Raw genomic sequence first — 24,124 nt, 5'->3', positions numbered from 1 at the left:
CGATTGTTTTGATATTATGTTTCATGGTAGATTATTTTGTATTATTGTAAATGTAGACAGATATTTATTTTTGGATGATATTGAATGAAACACTGACGCGTATCCAGATACACTTTATTGTGCTTTAGCTGATAATGTTTTTGTTGTTTGTACACATTGCTTTATCTGTATGTCTACTGTCTTAATAAAAACAGTTTAAATAAAAAAGGGCTTATATTCTACTTCTTTCATCTTTTGCTGTTGATATATTTAAAAAAAAATGGGGGGTTGATTTACTTTCCTTTGCTACTAGCTTTTCAGTTTCTACTTTAGCTGCTCTTATTTATTTTTTGCATATTTTGTTAAAATCCTTATAGTGCTGGAATGACTCTGCCGTCCCGTCTGATTTGTATTTTTTGAATGCACCCCTCTTTTTGCCCATTAGTTCCTTAATCTTTTTGTTAAGCCATATTGGTTTGGAATTTTTAGTCCTTTGTTTACTGCCCATGAGAATAAATGTATGCGTATTCTCATTGAGGGCTGCGCTGTGAGGGCTGCTGGGATGGTCTGCACATGCGTTGTCAGCTAAGACTGCACAAGCACAGAGGCCACTTCAGGGGAGGGTTCCAGGAGAACCATCCACTGGCTACAAATGCGATCTGTAGTCCGTAGGCTAATTAGTTCTTTTTCCCAATTAGCTACACTTGTTACTAGTTGTAAGGGCTATGGTGAAATGCAAAATGCAAAACTAGCAGAGATGTAAATAGAACATTGCTGAAGATGCAGACCGTGCTGTCATAACATAAAACCAAATCAATTCAACAAATTCAGAAGGAATAACATAATCACCATGAAATCTTAAAATATCTAGGAAGGGACATAACTAAATAAAATAATTAATCTTGTAATCTTCATTCAAGCCATTAGTGACCAAAGTATTCATTTTATAGATCCATTTGAGTTCCAGTTGTAACAACTCTCTGTGGGGTTTCTGACCCATAATAAAGAATTTCTAGCTGTTGTAGCCTACTGTATGTCCCGTTGCCTGACAATGTTTATTAAAAGGAAGACATTTTAGTTCTTCAAAAGTAGATTTGCCAAGTATCTTTTAAATAGATGATTTATGTTGTGCCAATCTGTCTTTTATCATGCCTTGCCAACATATAATAATCCACAATACTTTTGCAATTGAGTCTATACCTGCCATCATATGGTTTATTAGGAAGTGGATAATCGAATATATGGCCAATAGATAATGATGATAATTAAAGCATCCTTGTCACACCTGAGAGTCCAGTTTGGTTGGGAAAGGCTGGAACAGAGGTGGAGGTAGGGTGCTGGAACTGGGAGGCCTAATCTAATTCCTACTCATGGGATAAAAGATGTAAAATGCAACAGTATGCACTATGGCATTAGGAACTGGTTGGGATGTGTATCTTGTTCTGGGTTAGTCTTTGCAGAAACTGCCCCAAAGGTAAGAATGCACATCACCAGGAATAAAATAACTTTATTAGACTGGATAGTGCTGAAGATATAACTTGAACTGAGACCAATATAATAGGCCAGATGTAACATCAGCCGAATTTGCCGGAGGTGCAGTATGCCGGCCGAACTCAGACGTTTTTTTTTAAAGGGGCAATAATTTACAAGGCATGGTTTTGCCTTTTAAATGATTGACCCTTTAAAAAAACGTCCATGTTCGGCCGGCATACTGCATCTCCAGCAAACTCGGCCACTATTACATCTGGTCCCATGAGTAAGCTGGCACCACAGTGATAACTGTATAGTTGCAGGTAGCAGCAGTACTGGGACTGAAATGATGACCAGAATGGAACAAGAGAGGCAACCGGACTGGAACCAGAGAGGCATCCGGACTGGAACGGGAGAGGCAACTGGAGTAGAACAAGAGAGGTAACCGGACTGGAGACGGAGGGGTAACCAGACTGGGACCGAAAAGGGCAACCAGACTCGAACAGGAGAGGGAAAAAAATTGAAGCTGGAAAGGACTTGTGTCCAGAAGAGCCTGAAAACACAAAACCAGGTAGGTGTGGCAGTGAGCCTGTGCACAGGAAGACAACTTACAGCAGCTGCTGAAACCCTAATGTCAGGTGCTGTCATTGGGCACTCAGCTGATCCATTCCATCATGGTGGCTTCCGTGACGGACTGCTCGCGGGAACTCGGGTGTGCAGGGAGACAGCAGGACATGCTGTGGTGACCGCAAGAGATGGCCTAAGCACTGGGAGAGACAGTTTAATGATAAATAACCCAGCCTTGAGCTCCAGAGTCTGACAATCCTGAACAGTGACAAATACCTGGTTTGCTAGTTAGCCATTTATGTTTCTGAGGCATACAATGTCTGTAGCAATCTCTGACCGCCAAAAGATCCATTAAGTTAGGACCTCTCTTGTAAGCAAATGTGGGTTAGCTACTGAGTTCTTTGGACAATGAAGGATCTGAAGATGACAAGTGCCAGTACTCTAACAGTATCCTTTTCTTTTAGGGTGATGCAGCAGTACAAATTAAATTGTACTTTATGGAACATGTGATGCTTCAATAAAAAACTTATAACCCCCCCCCCCAAAAAAAAAAAAAAAGCCCATACAGTGTGAGATGAGACTTGGTTTCTATAGGTTTAGCATGTAGTAAAGTATCACATTAGCATTGACTCACTCTCACTAAGGAGTAAATTTACTAAGGTGGGAGTTTTTTCTAGAACTGGTGACGTTGCCCTATTATCTTCTAGAATTGATGATGTTGATCTATTATATTCTAGAAGCAGCTGGATGTTACGTAGAATCTGATTGGTTGGTATGAGCAACAGCACCAGTTCTAAAAAAAACTCCCACCTTAGTAAATTTATCCCATAGGTTTCTTTTACATTCATATGCTCTATTAAGAAACTTCTGAGCCATGGTTTGTACAGCAACAAGATATTCATGATCAGAAGTGATGCATGCTAATAAAAAAAAAATTGAGAATATGGTACTGTAGGATTTTTTTAAAAGGTGTGGGATGAAAGCTACTTGAATATAGCAGTGTGTTCTTGTCTGTTGGTTTGGTGTAAATATTGGTAGATAGTACATCATATTTAAGATTAACAGTGGCATCCAAAAACATATGGTCGTATCAGTAAAGGTCAAAATGAAATGGATTGTGCTGGGTATACTGTTCAGGTAATCAATAAACTTAAAAAGTTTCTCACCTCCATGTCATAAGAAAAAATGTTGTCTATATAATGCACATATAAGCTTATATTGGATGAGTAGTACGGTAGTAACCTGGTTTTGTCTTGTAAATGATTGCTGCTTTAAAAAAAACAGCAGATTCTTACAAAATTCCCCCACCACCGGAACATTTAGCCAATGGCATCTAGAGTGGTAAACGCCTTTGTATTTGGCATATCAGTTATAACTTGCTGAACAATTCTGAGGGGGTGAGGTGGTCTTATCAGAGCTTTGGGGGTTATTCAGAGTTGGTCACACATTTTGCAATCAGGATCACTGTGAAAAACCAGCAACCGGATCCCGGCCGTCAGAATACCGACAGTGGGATCCTGGCCACCGGTATGCAGGCAGCGGGGTGAGCGCTAGAAAGCCCCTTGTGGGCTCACTGCGCTCACCACGCTGCGGGCACAGTGGCTCCCCATAGGTTATATTATCTCTCTATGGGTGTCGTGGACACCAGTAGAGGGAGAAAAGTATGTGGCGCCAGGATTCCGGCGGCGCTATTTCACCGCTAGTCAGGATTCTGGCGTCGGCATTGTGACCTACGGGATCCCGCTTAGCAGTATTGTAACTGCATCCCTTGCAATCTTAGCAATATCTGCGACCACTAAAATCACATGCTGGGGGCCACCCAGCACAGGGAAGGCTGCCCGGCATGTGTGGTACCGCCCCCGATGTGAGCACAGTTAAATTGCGATCGCATTGCAAAAACCTCAAATAGAGGTTGACCCCTGCCTACACAGCATTGTTGCATATGCAGTGGGACCGACGGAATGTTTCCTATTGCGTCATTATTGGGCCACCCTGAAAACGGCCATGAAATGCCTGCGTTTCCTTCTCTCCTCCACTCAATGCGGTATCGCCACCCACGGCACCCGTTGCCTGTCAATCACTATGCAATCACATCCTTACGGGATGCGATCACGTAGTGAAGGGTCCCGTACGTGCACTGTAGCTATGCACATATGCCTGGGACACAGCCGTGCATGTGAATGCAGCGGCTGAATCCACCTCTGAATAAGGCCCTTTGTTCAGAGGCACAGGGCCAATGAAGATGCACACTGTACTTTTTACTGTAACAACCATAGCCAGCACCCATGGGATGGCTTCTACCACTGGAGTAATAATGCCCAATGCTGTCTTGTGATTTAACATTATCACTTTGTCCATCGTAGCTAGAGGCACACGTCTGGGAGCATATTCTGTGGGAGTAAAAGTTGTTGAATGACATGCACATCACTTAAAGTTATTAACCCCAGTTGTACAGTATGCTGTCTGGCAAACCTAGGAGCTGTTTGGCATTACTATCCACTATATGAAACTGCAGTGGGAAATTTGTGGATTGCAGAGTGGCCACACCCATGGTCTTGATTGCCTGGCCACCAGTGGTGATTCCAGGGGAGGGGCTGTAGCACAGTCAAAAATTTCATATGGCAGTTGGTATGGCTCCCCTATTTTCATTTTGGACTGTACTGCAGCCCCACCTTGGGAGCCACCACTGCTGGCCACCATATGCAATTAGATTCACAATGTGAGGTCAGTAGGTGTTTTGAGATCTGTGTGTTGAAGTAGTTTGCGTGACAAATTTTTTGTCTCCTTACCAATTATTGTGGTAAATATGTCATCCTTTTTGGTCCTGTAGTCAACCAGTGTCTGTGGTTTTTGTTTTTGTTTTTCATGGAGCGTCCACAGTGTGAAGTTGGTGCGGTGGGCTACTGAAATATGCAGCATAAGATTATGTATCATCAGCTTAATGTGGGCCATACACCAGACCAACTTTCATCCAACCATCCAACTTGTCCGTCCAACGAAAATGCTGCCTCACACACCTAACCAACTTTTTCAGACCAGTCAACCAGCCTTATTTTTCTGCACACTGGCCAACTTCTCTCCAACTTGTGAGGTCACAGAAGAAGGCGGACAGTGTCTGCCTACATCTGTATATTATATTTGTTTTTTTTTTTTTCTATATTTAAATAAAACTGTGGATTTTTGGAAAGTGATTTTCCTTTGTGAAAAATGATGTGCCGCATCTGAAGGATCCTCTCCCACTTTTTGTGGAACCCATTCCAGTGAGGTATTATTGTAGAGGCCACTCACTTTGCTCTGGCTGGAGTAAGTGGAATAAGTATAAATGTGGCACCAAGCTGTCCAATGTTTCTGCACAACTTGCTAGTTGCATCTATCTAGTGTGCGCTGGCTGTCCCTGGTGGAGCAGCACAGGCTTTTATGGGGGGCGCACAGTGGCAGCTGTATAGGTGCAGGGGGTTGGGCACAGAACTAGTACTGCTACTACCGTCTCTCCCACTGCAACCTGCAGAAGTGGCTGCTGGGGGTCGGGCGCTGACCTGCAGCGGGTGGCTTCTGGGTGATCGCAGGTTGTGTGCATGCAGAGGACACTGAAGGTGCTCCTTTTTGTGTTGTTAGCAGATGGGAGGTTGTGCCGGGTGATCGTGGATGGTGTGCAGGCAGAGGACACTGAAGGTGTATCTCCAAGTGGTGTTTGCGGGGGTGGATGTGCGGATGTTTATTACGGGTTGTGTGTACAGGGGACACCAAACAGTAAAGGTGCTCTTCCAGATGTTTTTTGCACAGGGGGGAGGTTTCTGGTGTGCCGGGTGATTGCAGGTGGTGTGCAGGCAGGGGACACTGCTGATCAGCAGCACTGATCCTCTCTTTCCACTCAGCTGCTGCCACTGACAGGGATAGCGATCATGGTAAAGAAGTAGACAGGCATAGCTGGAAAGTGTCTGCCTACTTATTGATCAGTTGGGGGGGTGGGGAATTTCCCCCTACACCTGAACGATTAGTTGGGAAAAATCAAACATGTTTGGTTTGATTTTCCCAACTAGTTGGACCAACCATTTTTTAGCATTTTTTATGGGAGCAAATGAGTGATTATCATTTGCTCCAACACAGTGCCTGATTATCATTCCAATCAGGCAACTAGTCGGTTGGTTGGAATGATACAGTACTGATGTATGGCCAGCTTAAGGCCTCGACCTTTACCAGCATGTAAAATGGTTTTGTTTGACACAAGCTTTTACAGCATTTACTGAAAGCAGGACATTTGTGGTGTACATGGGAATGGTGACTGCCACAATTCACATATAATGTATGTTGCTGCATGGGTATGATGTGTTGCTAGAGGTTGCCATACATCAAGACTTCTTCTTTTAAATTCTATTGCACTTTTATGGGACTGATCATGCGTATAGCAGTATGCAGTGTAAATTCCTTCTCACATAATAAGTGTGCATAAGTAGCATCATTATAAGTCCCACATATAATCCTGTCCCTGATGAGCTAATTTTCTAATGCACCATAATCGCATTTCTTTGTTAGTAGTTTAGTAATTTTGGCAGCATATGCCTGGATACTCTCAGAGAGTCCATAATATTGTTTTTTCATTGGTGAGCATATCCCATGAAACTTTTTTTATCGTTTTTTTCTGTAACCTCCTGATCTTCCCACTCGGAGTAGACAAATGTGTCTGACCTACTGTATTAACAGCCTTTTTGACTTGTCTGCACAGAAGTATACACACCATTCCTTCTTGAACTTGAGCCATATGTCCTCATTAGCAGCAGCGGAAACAAAACAGTGGATCTACAGTATGTACCTTGTGTCATATTTCAGACACCATGTAAAGTGGTCTGTGTGCAAATAACCACAGGACTCTGGAGAGCAGCAGAAGTGTTATTTACTTCCTTCTGTCATGCTGAACAACTGGCTGCAGAGGCACTACTTACTGTATATAACAAACACTTCCTGTATGACAAGTGGACAGCAATGATGCAATCCACATACTGCATACATCTACAATATACAGTATTTGCCTTATATACTAATGGGGTTACTGCAGGTTTTAGCATCGTAGTCTAATGAAAAAATTGTGCAATGAGAATTTTTAGTCAGCAATTCTCATTGCATTCTCTCACAAATTTTTCACGCCACCATGAGAAAATTATCACTTCCAAAAAACTGGGCTTTTTGAGAAGACAGTTTTTGTAAAGGGGTAACTTTCCCCTCTGAAACAGCAGAACTCCCACCCCGCTGCAGCCTCCCGGTACCTTGTTCTATATGTCCGTGGCCACCCCCACCGGCACATTAATGGGTCTCTGCCGTCCATGGCCGCACCCCGCTGACATCTGCAGCAATGACTCACCCGCCAGCACCTTAATGTGCCTCCGGCTGGGGAGTGCAGAAATTATGAAATTTTAAGGATGATGAATATGCCACTAAGGGTGGAGAGAACACAGGGCCTAACTCAGACCTGATCGCTGTAGTGTGAAATTGCGCAGCGGACGATTATCGAACAACTGCGCATGTGTATGTATCGTAATGCGCATGCGAGAGGCCAAGCTGCGAAAAAATCCTGTGTCTTTTTTGATCGCTAGGCGAACAGGGTCGGACTGGCCCACAGGGGAATAGGGGAAACCACCGGTGGGCCCCACTGCCTGTGGGCCCTCCTCCTCCTCTAGGGTTCAGGATCCAGACTCTATCCTAGTGCACTTGAATTATGCATTATACTTATGTTACATTATATATACTTTACAAGAATATGGATTATTATATATTTACCAAGGGGAACAGAACATGTACTCTGTAATGGTTAGCCAAACCTCTGTGGTGGCTGGCCACGCCCCAGTGGAGCCTGGCCACACCCTTAAGCATAGGCCCCTACAACAGCACCACCCCGGTGGGCCCTTTATGCCCCAGTCCGACACTGTAGGCGAATGCAGGCTGACTGACAGAAAGCAGACGTTTGGGGGTGGTAAATGGCCATTTTCAGGGTGGGTGTGTGACGTCAGCCCCAGTACGATCAGCCTGTTTTTCGCACTGTAGGAGTAAGTCCTGGGCTACGCACAGACTGGACAAAAACATTAGATGGTGAGTGAGTAGCGAACGGATTTGCAGCTGGCCGGCGTTTGCAAAACTTTTCGCACGACATACACACACTTGCACTGGCAGTTTTTCGCTCTGTCTTGGCAGCGACTATCCGATGGAAAACCTGTGCAAATTCTCAGAGGTGCGATCAGGTCTGAATTAGGCCCACAGGCATATTACAACAGGTGGCACCTGGATAATTAACAAATATCAAAACAAAAAATACTAGCCCATGGCCAAGCCCAAAACTAATGGAACACATGCAATATCTTACTATTTTAGTACAAGCAGGTAAGAGAAGCTAACTATACATAAGCAGCACATCTTAACAAACGTTAGGGAGCCAAGACAAAACAATACTCATATGGTGACCACACACTGAGCGATTTGCAAATGATGCAATATCGTTAACGATTTCCCTTGAACTCCCCCGGCAGTCCTGGACTCACGATATGGGCCCTCATTCCGAGTTGTTCGCTCGCAAGGCGATTTTAGCAGTATTGCACACGCTAAGCCGCCGCCTACTGGGAGTGAATCTTAGCTTCTTAAAATTGCGAACGAAAGATTCGCAATATTGCGATTACACATCTCGTAGCAGTTTCAGAGTAGCTTCAGACTTACTCGGCATCTGCGATCAGTTCAGTGCTTATCGTTCCTGGTTTGACGTCACAAACACACCCAGCGTTCGCCCAGACACTCCTCCGTTTCTCCAGCCACTCCCGCGTTTTTTCCGGAAACGGTAGCGTTTTTTCCCACACGCCCATAAAACGGCCTGTTTCCGCCCAGTAACACCCATTTCCTGTCAATCACACTACGATCGCCTGAGCGAAGAAAAAGCCGTGAGTAAAAATCCAAACTTCATAGCAAATTTACTTGGCGCAGTCGCTGTGCGGACATTGCGCATGCGCACTAAGCGGAAAAACGCTGCGATGCGAAGAAATTTTCCGAGCGAACGACTCGGAATGACCTCCATACTGCATACACATAAGATATATCTTATAGATCTTGCAAAAGATCTAGGAGTGTCCACATCCAGGAGCATGCTGTCGTTAACGAAAGCTTTAGATCTTGACTGCAGCAGGGAAGATCAAAGGATACATCAAATGAGCAGCGGGGACATGCATCGGATCGTTATCATTCGTGGAAACCAAAATATTTGCACTTTTGTAAATGATCTATTGTTACGATGTATCGTTTTTGGCCAAATCGGCACTGAAATCGCTCAGTGTGTGGGCACCCTTAGACACTGCAAATGCCGGTATTGGACCTGGCTCTGTTCATGAGACTACATTTAGCAGTATGAAGAGTGAACAGTGCCCACATCTTGGCATAGGACAGAATGATCACAATTTGCCAGTAATTTCCATTAACATTCTACTCAGAATTTAGCTTAAATATACTTTACATGTCCGTTTGTTTGGGCATTATGTCAGTAGGAAGAATAGGAGTTTAAATTGAGCTTAAAGTAGAGTAACTGACTAACTCACCTTTAACAAATGGATTGGGTTATCAAAGTGGTTTATTGAAAAAGTTCTAGAAAGTTCTTCCCTGTTACGGATAGGATTTGCAGATGGGAAGCTAGAAATCTTTCAGAAGGGTACCCATTGGGCCAAAATAGCAAAATAATAATACAGCTGAGGAGAAATAATATCTGTCTGTGTGTAAATCATACAGCCAATTATGGTATCCTAAAGCTGCAAAATGATCTGCTATGTGTCCCCTCTGGCACACTTGTGTCACTCGTTCCTTGGGGACTAATTAAATCAGATTGTGACACACCATGCTTCAGATAACCAAATGACAGAAATAGTATGTGTGTCGTGTCAGAGAATGGGCAGATACTGCAGAGATGATAATTTGTATGGGGAACCTTTGACTTTTTTTCTTTATTTACACTCTCATATACACCGGAGAATATGTTTCTCTATTCATGTGTCAACAGAACAGGGCTCCAATCCTCATCTCTGTCACTGCATTGTTACTAGCTGTTGTTCCAAGCGTAAAATATCACAACAGACTGTATGTATTCTTAATTCACTCCTCGCATGAGTGATACAAGGGAAACAGATCCAGAAATGTATGTTTTAGAGCTAATAATTAGAGGGTTTTGTCTTAAAAATTAATGTAAACTATTTACATTTAATTTTATATATTTCAATATTTTGCACTGAGATACAGTGTTGTTTTTTTCTATTTCCATCTATTTTGCAAAAAGTATTTTTTAGAATTCCAGTAATTGAGCAGTAGATATCTGTGATCCGGGCCGACAACAGCGGCAGCGCAGGAGAGTCTGAGCAGTAGAGGGCTCAGACTCTACTGCGCATGCGGCGATCACTGGGAACATGGCGCGGCGGCCATTTTCCCAGTGATTTCTCTACTGTGCATGCGGAGAACACCATGAAAATGGCTGCTATGCCATTTTCATAGTGATTCCAGAGCGCTGCTGAGTTGGTGCGGGACTCCAGAGGGGTAAGTATTTAAAAATGAGTGCAGCATGTGCGGTGGGGGCCCCTCTGGACTCAGGGGCCCATGTGCACTGCATCCAATATAAATAAGCCAATGGCCCTTACACATAGATGGATGGTGCAGCACTGTTTGCTCCCTTGGCTGTGTCTACTTTGAGCTCTGGTCGTCATTGTCTGCCACGGCTGGATCAAGGGATTCAGTGTTGTCTCAGTTTAACTCATTACTCTGGTACATATGCACTTCATGATGTTTCCATCCTCGTGCGGGACAGGGGCAAACAGGGGGGGGGGGGCACTGGCGTTTCTATAATGGGTGCAGTGTGTGCGGTGCACACAGGCCCCTGAGTCCAGAGGGGGCCCCCACCGCACACGCTGCACCCATTTTCTGAATACTCACCCCTCCGGAGTCCCGCGGCGACGTCCACGGCGGTGTTAAAACTCTGTGAAAATGGCCCAGTGGCTATTTTCACAGAGTTCTGCGCATGCGCAGTAGAGAAATCTCTGGGAAAATGGCCGTGCGCAGTAGAGTCTGAGCGCTCTAGTGCTCAGACTCACAGCGCTGCCAGCAGAGAGGAGGGGGCCCGAACGGAGGAGGCTGCACCCGGGCCTCCTCCTCTCTTAAAGCGCCCCTAGGGGGCGGGGGGCCCTTTTGAGGTTATGGTCTTACTTATTGTGCCGCTGCCCAGCATAATTCTAAATTTTAATCTTCTAACTATGGGTGGTTGGCAGTCTCTGTTTTGGGCCGATCCAAGACTCGGGACCCCTGGGAAACTTGGGTTTTCCTTGTACTCTCCTGTCTCTGAGCCTGCCTGTCAACAAAGCTTATCAAAATAGAGTAATTTCACTGTGCTGTTGGGCAGATGACGTTATGTAGGATAATCCATTCAGACCCTAACCTACATTATTATTATTAATAATAATAATAATAATCATCATAATCATAAACTTTATAAACTTCTATAAATGGCAGTATGCAAGGGTGGAATGGGGGTTTCCTTCCATAAATGCTTAGTTTAGGCCTTACAGATACCATCTGCAGAAATGAATTTAAGGTGAATACAAAAACAAAATATATCCCAGCGCATCCAAAATTAGGGTCAGTAAACAGTCCCACGTTCCATGGAGATATTCAAAATCTGTAGTGCTTAGTCAGAGATGTCCAAATAATGTGTATCCAATAAATTCAACAGCGTACTGAATATTCTTGGAACTACTCACCAATCGTATTCTTGCGTCAGTGCATATCATGAACTTTCTTCTTAATGGACAAGTGTGCTCCAAATATTCTTAAAATAAATTAAAAGTACCTGCTCCTCATATTATACATGATATATAGCAAATCTGTATAGGCCATGATGCAATTCAGAAAAAAATGAGTGTGTGTGAATTGTTACATGCGGCGGTGGGTCTATATTGCTCCAGACATCTAGTGCCAAATTGTGCAGAGGATAGGTGTATAAGGGCACATCTATATTATGTGAATTGGGGGCACTATAATGTGGCATAAGATGAACTGGGGGCACTACTATGGTTGCATAATATGGACTAGGAAACTGCTGTGGGGCATAGATTTTACTATGCAGCATAAAAAAGAATCAGAGAGAGGTGTGTGACTAAATTCTATCTACGCTCATGAACTCAGTCTATGTACTGCCTCAATTTATTTGCCTTTCTGTACTTGGTGAGAGAGATGAATATAGAGACCCGCACCAGCATTCCATCTGCGGTGTAGCCTGACTCTCCGATCCATTCTGGACTCACCTGTTTCCAGTTACAACAATCACCTGCTTCCAGCCCAGCTTCCAGCAGTGTACAGCTTCTCTTAAAGGGCCGGTGTCCTTTCTGCAGTTTACCACTCTCCACCGGTATTATTATTTCACCGCTCTTAAACTCCAAACTTCATTATTATTTCATCGCTCTCAAGTTCGTTTATTATTTAACTGGTTCCAGCCAGTATCCACTCCGTACCAACAACAGTCTGGTTCCAGCCAGTATCCACAGCAGCCGTTTTATCTTCAGCAACCCAGCCTTTCCTGGAACACCAGCTGGTACGATCCTGGGTTCTCTCCATTGCTACAGTCAGGTCTGGTAAGGACTTTCCAACTAGAAGATTATAAGAACTGTCTCACTCTACCAGTGCCTGTGGCCCTTGCCACCCTGTAGTACCCAGGAATTGTATTTATCCTCTGTTGACTTTTATGTTTCCTTTACTGCTGCTGTGTTACGGAGTTTGTCATAATAAACATCATTGACTTTTATCCTGGTTGTCGTGGTCACGCCTTCGGGCAGTTATTCTACATGTTACTTACATGTCTAGGGGTCTGATACAACCTCCCAGGTTCCGTTACATCTCAGCCCCTACAACTGAGGCTGCCTCCCGTCAGCTCAGGCCCTCAGTTGTGACAGTAAGCACTGACCTAATGAATCCAGCCGGAGACCAGGATCAAGCGGCCAGGCCAATGCAAGAACTGGCAGCCCGACTTGAACATCAGGAGGCTGCACAGGGCCACATCATCCGCTGTCTCCAGGATCTCTCTACACGGCTGGATGGGATTCAAACGACCCTCCGTGGACCTGGCACGTCCGGTGCGTCCACTACAGTGACACCAGCTGTAACCCCACCCACCTTACCCATTTCCAGTCCACATCTTCATCTTCCAACGCCAGCAAAATTTGATGGATCTCCAAGGTTCTGCAGGGGATTTCTCAATCAATGTGAAATCCACTTTGAGCTTCTACCTGGCAATTTCTTCAGTGACCGTATCAAAATTGCCTATATCATCTCCCTTCTCAGTGGCTCAGCCCTTGACTGGGCATCACCTTTATGGGAGAAGTCTGATCCCCTGCTATCCTCCTATACTGACTTTGTAGCTACATTCAGGCGCATCTTCGACGAGCCAGGCCGGATAACATCTGCTTCATCTGAGATTCTCCGTTTACGCCAGGGAACACGTACTGTGGGACAGTATCTTATACAGTTTAAAATCCTGGCATCCGAACTGGCATGGAACGACGAGGCCCTGTATGCTGCATTCTGGCATGGCTTATCAGAACGCATCAAGGATGAGTTAGCTACCAGAGACTTGCCCTCTAAGTTGGATGAGCTAATTTCTCTTTGCACGAAGGTTGATCTACGTTTCAGAGAGAGAGCAACTGAGCGAGGAAGATCATCTACTCCTAAATCTTCTGCTCCTCCTCCTCGTCAACCATCTCCATCCAAGGATGAGCCTATGCAAATTAGTCGTTCTCGTCTATCTCCCGCTGAGCGCCGAAGACGTCTCTCTGAGTCTCTCTGTCTCTACTGTGCAGCTCCGTCGCACACTATCAATGCCTGTCCCAAACGTCCGGGAAACTCCAGATCCTAGCTCGCCAAGGAGAGGGCCGGCTAGGAGTAATGATCTCCTCTCCATCTCCTCATGACTGTAACCTCCCAGTGTCGCTCCAAATTGCTCAACGTTACAGGAACGTCATTGCCCTCCTTGATTCCGGAGCAGCTGGGAATTTCATAACCGAAGCTTATGTTAAACGGTGGTCCCTACCCACCGAGAGACTGTCCTCGTCCATCTCTTTGACTGCCGTGGATGGCAGCAAGATTTTTGACGCAGTCATTTCCTTAAGGACTCTTCCAGTTCGTCTGAGAGTGGGAGTTCTTCATTCTGAGTATATTTCTTTTTTAGTGATTCCAAGAGCCACACATCCAGTGGTTTTAGGCCTTCCATGGCTCCGTCTCCACAACCCATCAATTGACTGGACGACTACGCAAATACTGGCATGGGGTCCCTCCTGTGCTGAGACTTGTTTAGCCAAAGTTCTTCCTGTTTGTTCTTCCTTCCCCAGGTCATCTGATGTTCCGCCTCCTCCATATCAAGACTTCACGGACGTGTTCAGTAAAGCCTCTGCTGATATCCTTCCTCCTCATAGAGAATGGGACTGCCCAATCGACCTCATTCCAGGGAAGGTTCCACCGCGAGGCCGAACTTATCCGTTGTCTCTGCCTGAGACACACTCCATGGAAGAGTACATCAAAGAGAACCTGGCGAAGGGTTTCATCCGACCATCTTCTTCTCCAGCCGGCGCAGGCTTCTTCTTCGTTAAGAAGAAAGACGGTGGTCTGCGTCCGTGCATCGACTACAGAGGTCTGAACGACATTACCGTCAAGAACCGATACCCTTTACCCCTGATTACCGAGCTCTTTGATAGAGTTAGTGGTGCAACTATTTTCACAAAGCTGGACTTGAGGGGTGCCTACAATCTCATCCGAATCCGTGAGGGTGACGAGTGGAAGACCGCCTTTAACACCCGTGACGGACATTATGAGTACCTCGTCATGCCCTTCGGATTTAGCAATGCTCCAGCAGTCTTCCAGCACTTCGTGAATGAGATTTTCAGGGACATCTTGTACCGCCATGTCGTGGTTTATCTAGACGACATCCTCATCTTTGCTAATAATCTCGAAGATCATCGTTTCTGGGTAAAAGAGGTTCTTTCCCGTCTCCGTGTCAATCACCTCTATTGTAAATTGGAGAAGTGTGTGTTTGAAGTTAAAACCATTCCGTTTCTAGGTTACATTGTGTCCGGTTCCGGACTAGAGATGGATCCTGAGAAACTCCAAGCAATCCAGAATTGGCCTATACCCTTAAGCCTCAAAGGGGTCCAGAGGTTCTTAGGGTTCGCCAATTATTATAGAAAATTTATACGAGACTTTTCCACCATTGTGGCGCCTATCACTGCATTAACCAAGAAAGGTGCTAATCCGTCCAAGTGGTCCGAGGAAGCTACACAGGCCTTTCACCTTCTGAAGCAACGGTTCATCTCTGCACCAGTTCTGAAACAGCCCGACACCGACTCTCCTTTTATCTTAGAGGTAGATGCCTCCTCCGTTGGAGTAGGAGCAGTGTTATCCCAGAGGGCCAAAGATGGACATCTACATCCTTGCAGTTTCTTCTCCCGGAAGTTCTCCCCAGCTGAGCGCAACTCCGCCATTGGCGATCAGGAGTTGCTAGCCATCAAGCTCGCTCTGGAGGAGTGGAGATACCTGTTGGAGGGAGCTTCCCACTCAATCACCATTCTTACCGACCACAAAAATCTTTTATATCTCAAAGGCGCACAATGTCTGAATCCTCGTCAGGCCAGATGGGCACTTTTCTTCTCTAGGTTTGACTTTAAACTCCAGTTCTGTCCGGGTTCTCAGAATCGTAAGGCCGATGCCCTTTCCCGCTCATGGGAGCAAGAAAATGAGTCCGAGTCTGCAGACAAGCATCCTATTATTAATCCGTTGGCATTCTCCACGGTAGGGATGGACTCTACGCCTCCACCAGGGAAAAGTTTTGTTAAGCCAGTTCTAAGGAAGAAGCTCATGCATTGGGCCCATGCTTCCCGTTTTGCTGGACATACAGGCATTCAGAAAACCCTTGAATTTATTTCTAGGTCCTACTGGTGGCCAACTCTGAAGAAGGACGTTATGGAATTTATTGCCTCCTGCCCAAAGTGTGCCCAACAGAAAGTCTCCCGCCAGTCGCCTGCGGGGCAACTGGTTCCATTATCTGTTCCCCGTCGACCTTGGACCCATTTGTCGATGGACTTTGTTTCCGATCTACCTATCTGCAACAAGTTTAATACCATCTGGGTGGTAGTTGAACGGTTCACCAAGATGGCACATTTCATCCCTCTCACCGGTCTTCCGTCAGCTTCCAAGTTGGCTCAAGTGTTTATACAATAGATCTTCCGACTTCACGGTCTTCCTGAAGAGATCATCTCGGATCGTGGAGTACAATTTGTAGCCAAATTTTGGCGAAGTTTGTGTCAAGCCCTCCAAGTCAAGTTAAAGTTTTCCACGGCTTACCATCCTCAGACCAATGGTCAAACCGAGAGGGTGAATCAGGACTTGGAGGCCTTCCTCCGTATATATGTGTCTTCCTCTCAAGATGACTGGGTTCAACTCCTTCCTTGGGCCGAGTTCAGCCACAACAATCAATACCATTCCTCATCTTCTTCTACACCATTCTTCATTAATTATGGATTCCACCCTAAAGTCCCAGAATTCCAACCGCTTCCCGCAACTTCTGTTCCAGCAGTGGATGTCACCTTGCGTCAGTTTTCAAATAACTGGAGGAACGTCCGCGCAGCCCTGCTTAAAGCCTCATTCAGGTATAAGAAGTTTGCCGATAGAAAGCGTAGAGCGGTTCCTGCTCTCAAGGTGGGTGATCGTGTGTGACTGTCCACGAAGAATTTGAGGTTGAGAGTTCCCAGCATGAAATTTGCACCTCGCTACATCGGACCCTTCAAGATTGAACAAGTCATCAATCCTGTTGCCTACAGGTTACAGTTACCATCCTTCTTGAAAATACCCAGGACATTTCATGTTTCTTTGTTGAAACCGCTGATCCTGAATCGGTTTCATTCCGCACTTCCTCCTGCTCCCAAAATTCAGACTCAACGGGGAGTCGAGTACGAGGTGGCCAAGATTTTGGACTCACGTTTCCGTTACGGTCAGTTACAATACCTCATTGACTGGAAGGGCTATGGTCCTGAAGAACGCTCTTGGACCAATGCCTCAGACGTCCATGCTCCTGCCTTGGTCCGAAATTTCCACGCAAAGTTTCCTTTAAAGCCTAAGAAGTGTCCTGGGGCCACTCCTAAAGGGGGGGGGGGTGCTGTCACGATCCGGGTATCTGGACGCCATTACTTACCCTTCAGATGCCTCCTAAGGCTGGCTCAGCGTTCCAGGACCGGATCCCGCTGTTCCTGAGTTTCCACATGCAGAATGTCAGAGTGGTGATTTCATCAGCCGCGGCCTCCGCTGTGCCCGCGTGGTTAATGTGCGCTTGTCAGTCTGGCGTCTCCTGTCTCCTGTGGCCGGCGTCGCCATTACTGTTTCAATTCTCACATGGATTACAAACCAAACTTCCCTCCAAGTGTCTGCATGGGCGCAGCCATCTTGGATTTTGTCATCTGAGCATTTCCACCAATCTGCTGTCTGTATTGTTGATTTGCATAATTGCCTAGCCAACCCCTTCCTTACTGCAGGTATAAGTAAGCTGTGCCTGAGCAAGGAAGGCGTCAGTGCTTTGGTTGTCTAACCTAGTTCCAGTTTGTCTCTCTCCTGTGGTTGTCTTCCAGGTTCCAGCTCCTGTCTCCAGACTTCTGCTATAGAGACCCGCACCAGCATTCCATCTGCGGTGTAGCCTGACTCTCCGATCCATTCTGGACTCACCTGTTTCCAGTTACAACAATCACCTGCTTCCAGCCCAGCTTCCAGCAGTGTACAGCTTCTCTTAAAGGGCCGGTGTCCTTTCTGCAGTTTACCACTCTCCACCGGTATTATTATTTCACCGCTCTTAAACTCCAAACTTCATTATTATTTCATCGCTCTCAAGTTCGTTTATTATTTAACTGGTTCCAGCCAGTATCCACTCCGTACCAACAACAGTCTGGTTCCAGCCAGTATCCACAGCAGCCGTTTTATCTTCAGCAACCCAGCCTTTCCTGGAACACCAGCTGGTACGATCCAGGGTTCTCTCCATTGCTACAGTCAGGTCTGGTAAGGACTTTCCAACTAGAAGATTATAAGAACTGTCTCACTCTACCAGTGCCTGTGGCCCTTGCCACCCTGTAGTACCCAGGAATTGTATTTATCCTCTGTTGACTTTTATGTTTCCTTTACTGCTGCTGTGTTACGGAGTTTGTCATAATAAACATCATTGACTTTTATCCTGGTTGTCGTGGTCACGCCTTCGGGCAGTTATTCTACATGTTACTTACATGTCTAGGGGTCTGATACAACCTCCCAGGTTCCGTTACATCTCAGCCCCTACAACTGAGGCTGCCTCCCGTCAGCTCAGGCCCTCAGTTGTGACAGTGTTAATCTACAAAGTTTTGTGTGAAAGTAATTAGCGCATGCGCGCTGCGTACCATGCGCATTTTTGCTGTTTTTTCACTTGATCGCTGCACTGCGAAAATCGGTAGCGAGTGAACAACTCGGAATGACCACCTATGACCAGCATGCAATGAGGGGCAGGAAACACATATATAGTAGACAATTCCCAATCAGAGCATTCAGGGAGACCAGGCTCCCTAATGAGGAGACTCAATGCACCTGTTCAGCTACACACACACACACACACACACACACACACACACACACACACACACACACACACACACACACACACACACACACACACACAGACAAAACTCCTCATCATACTGCAGCAGAAGCTGAACACACAGGAACATGCAGGAATCTGAAATGCAGGAAAACATGGCAAGCTGATCCAATAGAAACAGATCATAACAAGAGGTGACGCGCAGCATTAGCCTTTTATTATATAGGATGTTATGATCATAGGGGAACAGAATTAGCTGATGCATGCAATGATCTCATTTTATTGCACCTGGGTCCCAAACTAATCCAGATACTCAGAACTAATATTATTTACTAGGGTTTTACTTCTGCTTGTAAATCTGTTTTATTCACTGTGGTGAGCACAACAGAAAGGTCTCTGGTTATTCATAGTTCCCAGCTGTCTAGAGCCATTTCCAGTTATAGAAATACTGAGCACTTTACTCCGTGTAAGAGGCATTACTTTTTGCACGACCTCAGAGATGGTGAAAACCAGGTGTTGTCCTACTGTGTACTGTAAATTCAGTGTTACAGTGCATCCGGAAAGTATTCACATCGCTCCACATTTTGTTATGTTACAGCCTTATTACAAAATAGAATAAATAATTTTTTCCCCTCAAAATTCTACACAATAACCCATAATGACAACGTGAAAAAAGTTTTTTTTAGATTTTTGCAAATTTATTTAAAAAAAGCTAAGAAATCACATGTACATAAGTATTCATAGCCTTTGCTCAATACTTTGTTGATGTACCTTTGGTAGCAACCTCAAGTCTTTTTGAATATGATGCCACAAGATTGGCACACCTACTGTACCTTTGGGTAGTTTCGCCCATTCCTCTTTGCAGCACCTCTCAAGCTCCATCAGGTTGAGATGTTCAATCAGATTCAAGTCTGGGCTCTGGCTGGGCCACTCAAGGACATTCTCAGAGTTGTCCTGAGGCCACTCCTTTGATATCTTGGCTGTGTGCTTAGGGTCGTTGTCCTGATGAAAGATGAACAGTCGCCCCAGTCTGACGTCAAGAGCACTCTGGAGCAAGTTTTCATCCAGAATGTCTCTGTACATTGCTGCATTCATCTTTCCCTCTATTCTGACTAGTCTCCCAGTTCCTGCCGCTGAAAAACATCCCCACAGCATGATGCTCCCACCACCATGCTTCACTGTAGGGATGGTATTGGCCTGGTGATATGCGGTGCCTGGTTTCTGTCAAAGTCGAAAAATATTGCAGTACACACATCACGTACAAACAACACACAGATGGCCTCCGCGCGTGTACTTGTTCTGCTGTGCGTGCACATATTCGCAATTTGCGTATGGTCGCTCCTGCGGTCGTGCGCATCAGCGTGTGGTATGGGTATTTGCGGTAGAGTTTGTGAACGCATGGAGAGCTATCAAAACACAAAACATGTTTAATCCAAATAGTGCACAATGTACACATAGTCCCCCTGCACCACACCAGAAAATAACAACAGTTCAAATGGTTTCAGAACAAGGGGATTCACCTTTACAGAATTGGAGGGGACAGAACAAGGTCATAAGGTGGTGTTTGGTATCCAGCTGTAGGGTATTTTAAGGGTAACATTGCGGTGTTGGTTTGAGGAAGATCGCATGTTCCTGCGGATAGTTATGTGCAGAAGCAGAATATAGATATGAACTGTATTTACTGTACATTATGTATGCGGCGGGAATCGAGAGGAAACCACCCACAAGAGCAGTTAGAACAGACATCGCCCACCAATTCAAACCGACCTCTCCTGTACTGTAAAAGTGCATTCCTGTGTCCAATGGACAAAGGGATTACAGTATCCATTGTATTGCTTTTGGAAGAATTGTATAAACAAAGCCTGCTGAAGCCTGGTCTGACACAAAACTCACAACGTTATCTATTAGATTATGGAGGACCGGACCGGGAAGCACACGCGAATATACTCACGTATGTACCATTGACTGTAGCCATTATTCTGTTATATTGTCTTATATTGTATTGTATATATTGTAACCCCCTTTCAGCAATATTATGCTGTGGTGTCGGAACCCAGTGATTTAACTACAAATCGGTGTTGTGTCTTCCTTTCCCCGCTATGGTTTAAAGGTGTATTAGTAACGCATTGCATTGCTGTATAAGGTTTAAAACGTATTCATTGGGTGTGTACGCGCTGCGGGTGCATTGTACCGTCAGCGCGGCGTTTGTACACAGAGTCCGTACATCGTACGGGACTCTGTACGCTATTAGTGTAAAAAGTACGTAGCGTGTGTACCAAGTATAGCAGCCGCAGCGGCTAAGGTTTAAAGTGTGTTTAGAGTGTATAGAAGGTATAGCTTTTCGTTCCTGTATATAAATCGACATTATCATTTCCTACAAACATGAGGCCTGGCATTCACGCCAAAGAGTTCAATCTTTGTCTCATCAGACCAGAGAATTTTGTTTCTCATGGTCTGAGAATCCTTCAGGTGCATTTTGGCAAACTCCAGGTGGTCTGCAACGTGCTTTTTACTAAGGAGTGGCTTCCATCTGGCCACTCTACCATACAGACCTGATTAGTAGATTGTTGCATAGATGGTTGTCCTTCTGGAATACTCTCCTCTCTCCACAGAGGAAGCTGAAGCTCTAACAGAGTAACCATTGTGTTCTTGGTCACATCCCTGACTAGGGCCTTTCTCCCCTGATCGCTCAGTTTAGACGGCTGGCCAGCTCTAGGAAGAGTCCTGGTGGTTCCAAACTTCTTCCTTTTAGGGATGATGGAGGCCACTGTGCTCATTGGGACCTTCAAAGCAGCAGATATTTTTCTGTACCCTTCCCCAGATTTGTGCCTCGAGACAATCCTGTCTCGGAGGTCTACAGACAGTTCATTTGACTTGCTTGGTTTGTGCTCAGACATGCACTGTCAAGTGTGGGACCTTATATAGACAGGTGTGTGCCTTTCCAAATCATGTCCAATCAACTGAATTTACCACATGTGGATTCCAATTAAGCTGTAGGATAATCTCAAGGATGAGCAGTGGAAACAGGACGCACCTGAGCTTAATTTTGAGCTTCATGGCAAAGGCTTGAAAACTTATGTACATGAGATTTCTTATTTATTTATTTTTAATAAATTTGCAAAAAAAAACGAAAAAACTTTTTTCACGTTGGTATTATGGGTTATTGTGTGTAGAAGTTTGAGGGAAAAAATTAATTTATTCCATTTTGGAATAAGGCTGTAACATAACAAAATGTGGAAGAAGTTAAGCGCTGTGAATACTTTCCAGATGCACTGTATGTCTTTGACACATTCCTGTCACACTCCGGGGGGAAATTATCACATTCTGGAGAGAGATAAAGTGGAGAAATATAAAGTCCCAACTAATAGCTTCTGTCATTTTTCTAGCACAGTCTGTAACATGACAGAAGCTTACTGATTGGTACTTTATGTATCTCCAAGGCTTGATACATCTCCTCCTCATGAGAAAGGGCATTTCTGGACATGTCAACAAATGTATAAAAGATATTCTCAAAGTGAGTGACAGGTGGGTTGTTTTTTTTTTTATAAGTCGAGGGTAAAGCAACTTGAAAAATGTAATACTATGGTACAAAAGTGTATAATGCAGTATAACCAATAACCACCAAATACCATATTTTAACAGCCAACTTAATCAATGAAAGCATGTCTCAGCTGTTGCCTACTGATAAACCACAGAACTGTGTGGTTTCATGAAGCAATCTAAACAATTAGGGGCCTATTTGGATATTTCCCAAAAACAGCCATTTTCGGCGGATACCTGCAAATATTATTTTTTAATTAAGTAAATTTTTATTAAAGTTTACACAAATGAAAATACCAAAAAAAGACACCTGTAAAACAGTACCAAGATAGCGTTACTGATAGATTCTATTTTTCATTGTCTTTGTATTTATCAGAGGACTAAAATTAAATGTCCCCTACCAATGTAAAAGAAACCACATAAGATAAAATAAAACAAAATAAAAGCCAGACACGTGGATGCAAGAATACAGACAGACAGAAAGAAACAAAAAATAGGCAAGGGAGAGGTAATCACTCATTATAGAGAGGATTCTTGGCTAGACTTTTGCAGGCCCAGGGGAGACTGAGACCATCTATCCCACAATTCAATTTCCGGAAGGGCCTTGCGGATAGTGGAAACACAGCTTTCATGATCGAAGGAATCATTCACCAGTGGATCAGGAGCACACCAGGAACGAGCATTAATAACCTTTGCTGAAGTGTATAGTCTCAGAATATAGCGATAAACAGGAGCATCAAACAATTCTTCACTATCCTGGCAAAGAATAATCTCAGGTGGCAGCAATAGGCAAGTACATTGTATATCTAACCAAACCCTCAGCCAGAAATCATGAACTGTAGGACAATCCCACAGCAAATGCCAAAAATCACATGCAGAGACATGACATTTAGGACAGGTAGTGGAAGCAGTAGCATTAAAAAAGGCTAAAACAACGGAGAACGATAGGACATTTTGTCAAATAAAATACTGAATTTGCTAAAACCGGACACATGGTGAAGTAGAACGGACAGATCCCAAAATCTGAGTCCATTGTTTATCCTGAAGAGTTGCCAGGTCTTACTCCCATCAAGTCTTAAGGGGGAGGAGATCATGTGACAAATGACGGTATGTAAGGTTACCATTAAGAGAGGAAATAGATTTCCTAGGGGGTAATTTTAGAAGTGCGATCTTAAGGAGGGAAGGGGATACAGATATAAGGTTCCTTCCGAACTGGGCTCGCACAGCATGGCAGAGTTGAAAGTATCTTTAAAAGTGTGTATGAGGAATGCCAAATTCTGTGCATACAGTAAGTGTTCATAGGACTGGAAAACAACATCGTCAAACAGGTCACCAATAGTATGATTGGTACCTGCAAATATTTAGTTTCCCTCAGATGTACTATGAAGGGATATATATGGGGGTCCCTCCATTTCTGACATCATCCACAGTCCCCATAGGTTTCTATGTGGGATGCTGGATGTACCAAGCTCCAGATGGGGTTACTCAACTTACTTTCAAGTTATTTCAGAGAGGGAGCTGCTAGTGACGCATGCACCTGACCTGAAACGCTATCAGAATGGTTCCAGCTCTTTGCCAGGATATGCGCCTATTGAAACCTATCAAGAGAATTTTAGTACAGTTTCACATTGCGAAGTGCGTGGAAATGATTTATCTCATCCAAATGAAAAATGTATAAATATGCCTCTTTGTCTTTGACTATAAATGATGAAAATTGTTTTTATTTGGAGTTGTTCCTTCAGCTCTGTAAGAAAACCCCCCACATATCAATGAGAGGGAATACCATGGTATCCCTGCTAGCTTCCGTATTGATTTTTCATGCTGCTAATAATTAATGTCACCACATGGTGCCACCTGATTGTGCCACGCTTAAACCATAGAGCAGCATTTTTCATCAACAGTCACTTGGATTAGATGCTG

The sequence above is a fragment of the Pseudophryne corroboree genome, chromosome 5 (assembly GCF_028390025.1).
Source record: "Pseudophryne corroboree isolate aPseCor3 chromosome 5, aPseCor3.hap2, whole genome shotgun sequence".
Lineage (NCBI taxonomy): Eukaryota > Metazoa > Chordata > Amphibia > Anura > Myobatrachidae > Pseudophryne > Pseudophryne corroboree.
The sequence above is the reverse complement of the archived record's forward strand: the minus strand, read 5'-3'. Positions refer to the sequence as shown.